Genomic DNA, 4871 nt, shown 5'->3' on the forward strand with positions numbered 1-4871 from the left:
AAGTACACACCCAAAGCCATTCTTAGATGCGTCACTATAGATTTAAAACCCCTCAGTCCCTGATGGTAAGGTTAAGACTGGTGTTGAGGTGAGTCTTCGCTTCAATTCTTGAAAAGATTGTTCACACCTCTCATCCCACTGAAACTTAGTAGTTTTCTTCATCAAATTTGTTATGGGTTGAGCTATCCTCGAAAAGTCTTGTACAAATCTCCTATCGTATCCAGCAAGCCCTAAGAAACTTCTCACTTCAGTCACACTTTTGGGTCTTGGCCAATCAGAAACTGCCCGAATCTTGGATGGGTCCACCGCAACTCCTTATTTTGAGATCACATGGCCTAGAAATGCTACCTTCTCTAGCTAAAATTCACATTTTGAAAATTTGACATATAACTTCTTCTCTCTAAGAATCTCCAACACTTTTCTTAGATGTTCTTCGTGCTCTTCTCTATCCCTCGAGTACACCAAAATATTATCTATGAACACCACCACAAACTTATCCAAATATGGCTGAAAAGTTCTATTCATGAGATCCATAAAAGCTGTCGGCGCATTAGTGAGTAAAAAAGGCATAACAGTGAACTCATAATGTCCGTATCTCGTGCGAAAGGTTGTCTTTGGTATGTCTTCCTCAGCAATCCTCAACTGATGGTATCCTGTCCTCAAGTCAATCTTTGAGAATATCCCAGCACCTTTAAGCTGATCAAACAAGTCCTCGATCCTAGGCAATGGATATTTGTTCTTTATAGTGACATTATTCAACTCTCGGTAGTCAATACACAACCTTAAGGATCCGTCCTTCTTTCTCACAAACAAAACCGGCGCTACCCAAGGTGGAACCCTTGGCCTTATATAACCCTTCTCCAGCAACTCCTCCAACTGTACCTTCAACTCTTTCATCTCTGCCGGTGCCATTCTATATGGTGCCTTGGAAATAGCTCCAGTTCCAGGCTCTAAGTCTATTTTGAAATCCATCTCCCTAATTGGTGGCATCCTTGGGATTAATCTAGAAAAACATCTTGGAATTCTCTCACCACTGGAATGTGATCTATGGACTTCTCTTCTACACTCACATCTTTCACATGCATAAATAAATAGGATAGCCCTTTCAGTTATAAGAATGAAAAGTCATGGCTGACACAATACTGATCCCTGGTTTTGACACAACTCCCTGGTAAGAGATTCCATTCCCCCTTGGCACCCTAAGAGACACCTTTTGGGTATGACACTCAATTCTAGCCTTATACTTGCTAGGCCAATCCATCCCCAATATCACATCAAAGTCAGTTAAGTCAAACTGAATAAGGTTTGCAAGCAACTCAGTTCCAGCAATGTTAATTGGAATGTCTTGGTATATGGATCTACAAGGAACTACCTCCCCTGAAGGAATTGTTATATTGGTTTGACACAAAGATGAAGGTTTTAAAGCATGTTTATTCACAAAAGAAGTGGCTACAAAAGAATGAGATGCCCCAGAATCAAAAAGTAAGTAAGCAGGTTTTGAGTTCACGAGAAAAGTACCCGTCACAACGTTGGCATTAGAGTCAATCTCACTCTGGTTCATGATATAAATTCTTCCGTTACTGGTCCTACCATTGCCATTGTGGTTACTTCCTCCGCCATTGTTGTTGTTTTGGCCATTCCCTCCTTGAGCATTGCCATTTTGGCCCTGAGAATTGTTGTTGTTAAAGCGGTTGTTGTAGTTAGAGTTCCTCCCATAACCACCTCCATTATTGCCATTGTTGTTACCTTGCCCATTCTAAGCTTGGTTATTGCCATTCTGCTTCTTTGGGCACTCAAATTTCTTGTGACCACCCTCCCCACATTCAAAGAAAGTAAGCAAATCTCCATTGCAGTTGCGTCCTAGATGGCTCTTGTCACATTTACGGCATGGTCGATTGCGAGATCCTTGCTGATTCTGTTGTCCCTGGCCCCGGTGGTTATTGCTTCGATTGTTGTTGTTACGGCCTCCTTGCTGACCATTTCCACCATTCCCATTTCTATTACCCCCTGGCGTGGTATCTTGTCATAACCTTGAGGGTTCGATGAACTCTCACCATTCCCTTTTCTCTTATGCCTATCCTTGACCTCCTGCTCACGTTTCAAAATCCTTTCAATATTACAAGCTCTATCATAGGCCTCCTTATAAGTAGCAGCAGTACCAGCCCCGATCACCTTCTTTTGGATCCTAAAAGTCAATCCATCTTCAAACTTCTGAGCCTTGGATCTCTCATCAGGCACTACATTGGGACAAAACCTAGCATACTCATTAAATTTCTCAGCATACTCCTGCACACTCATACCAGCTGTTTGGTTAAACCTACTAAACTCACTGTATTTATGCCTCTTGATATGCTCAGGAAAGAAACGATCCCTAATTGCTTTCTTAAAAGCCTCCCAGTTAAAATTCTGTTAAGCTCTTATAGTAGCTCCTTCATTTTCCCACCAAGTATCAGCAGCCTCACGTAAATAGAAAGTGGCTTGGTCTACCTTCTGAGCATTAGGGGTACCAGCAGCAGTGAAAATCTTGTCAAAGTCGCGTACCCAGTTCTCAACCAACATGGCAACTTCCTTCCCCATAAATAGCGGAGGTTTCAATGCAGCAAGTTTCTTAGCCATAGAAGCTTGAGGGTCGTTGTCATTATTGTTGTGGTTGTTGTTGTTATTCAGCTGGTTTTGCAACAACATTCCAAGGTCCTGGTTCATTTGCTCAAGAGCTCTTAACCTAGCAGCAAGTTATTCAGGGGTCTCAGCCATTTGTGCAATTCTTCTCCAACGAGACCTGGTGTAAACGTGGTAATTTTGCATACACAGTCTGCACAAATTCAACACTAGTGTTACCACCATACACATTTTAACACGACTTATTTAGATTGTGTGAATTGCAATTAAATCATCAACCACATGCTTTCATGTAACACATCAGCACATATAGACAAGAATTAAGCGATTTATTAAATCTCAATAGCATTCATAGAGTCGGCCAAATTCCAAACCAAATAATGCATCAACTTAGCATTAGACTATAAATTCGCGCATTGCTTTGTGATTTCACTATCACCCAACCAAGCCATTACTAGTCTTGACTAAAGTAAGCATAAGAAAATAAGAGCTTTGTTCTATATAAATACAATAGATAGAAAAAATTGAATTGATTTTTATTAATAATCATAAAATAACAAGGTATAAATATATTAATCAAAATTATTTTATTGCAAAACCAGAAGAGAATGAAAATCGTCTTTGAAATAAAATACTAGTACTAAATAGCTCAATAAACTACTAGTTACAAATAAACCAAAACTATAGTTTCTAGTCATAAGAAGCTAGATTTTATTTATAAAAATTTAAACTAAACGCAGCTTAAAAGAATTCAATTATTATTTTCCCCTTGACTCTCACGAGCTTCACTTTCCTGGGGCTCATCCTCCTCCTCATCATCCAGGTTATAGTCAAAGTCTCGCTTGGCTTCCATCATTGCCTTCTCAAGGTAGTCCACAGTAGGGATCCATCTTCCATCATAATAATATTTATCATTTGTTTCACCATTGATGTATAAGTCAGCATATTTCTTCTTAAATTGAGAAAAAGGTCCCCTTAAGTGTAGTGTGAGTAAAAGAATTTGAGATCGTCTCTCCCGAGTAAGGTAGTCAGATTGGCCCCCAAGTACATTGTAATGGAAGTGTTCAATGCAGAGATTTAAGCGGTGCACGTAATGTCGAATGTTTTCATTATGATTCATACAAATCCCGTAAGGAGAATCAGGTAATAAATGTGTACTCTTCCTAGCACTCGACTTTCTTGCAGTTTTATTTACTCGTACCATCTAATAAAAGAAAGTAAATAACCACATAATAAGTATTAAATAAAAGTACTATAAAACACATAAATCCCTTATCGTGATTCCCACACTCACGGCTTTCCTAAGCTTAAATCAATTTTAAACTTATATACAAATTTTAAACCTAAATCTTTACTTTAATTCATTTTATTCCCTAACTTTTGAAAAACCTGGCTCTAATACCAATTTGTAACACACCAAAATTCGAGTCCTTTTTTTAAAAAAAAAAACAATCAGAGTAACCTTTAACTTTCAAAAACCCAACCATCGAACTCTGGGAGTGTTACTGCTACTCTTATTTTCCGTAGAAAATAAATGCAAAGCAAAAATAACATAATATTTAAATAAACTAAGTGGTCTAAGTTGTGGCAAAATAATATAGTCATTACATCAAAACTGCAATTATTTGAAACCAATAGTTGAAAGGAAATAATTAAATTCGAAAATAACTAAATTTCCTTAACTACGTGATTATTCTAATGTTTCCTCACACGTAACCGAGTACCCTCTTACCAACCTGCAAAATAAATCAGAAACAAGAAAAGAGAGAAAACTCCCAAAAATCAGATAAACTGAGTAATTCCAACTCCATCCCATAAAATAAATAATTTTAGTTCAAAACATTTTATATATAATATAGTCTCATAAATATTTTAATACTCAACCAAGTTCAAATAGTCACATAACATATTATTACTTTATTTAAGAAAGGGAAAGAGAACGCCAGTAAGCCGGGACTAGTCACTGTCACCACCTACTTTATAGAGGGTCGCGCATAACCCCAATCGGCCATAATATAAAACAGAATGTCCCTAGTGTGCACACCCCTCACTAATACCCAGTGATTAGGAGGAAGACTAATAGCAATATATAATAATTTAAACCAACTAGTAGCAACCATAACTACTAGTGGGCAACATGTTCTTCACCCTTTCGGGTTTCATTTCCCTTCTTAAATTAAATTTCACTGTACATTTTATTAGATTATATCATCCAATTACACTGTACACAAGTATTGCACAAATCAATTTAA

The sequence above is a fragment of the Chenopodium quinoa genome, unplaced genomic scaffold, assembly GCF_001683475.1.
Source record: "Chenopodium quinoa cultivar QQ74 unplaced genomic scaffold, ASM168347v1, whole genome shotgun sequence".
Lineage (NCBI taxonomy): Eukaryota > Viridiplantae > Streptophyta > Magnoliopsida > Caryophyllales > Amaranthaceae > Chenopodium > Chenopodium quinoa.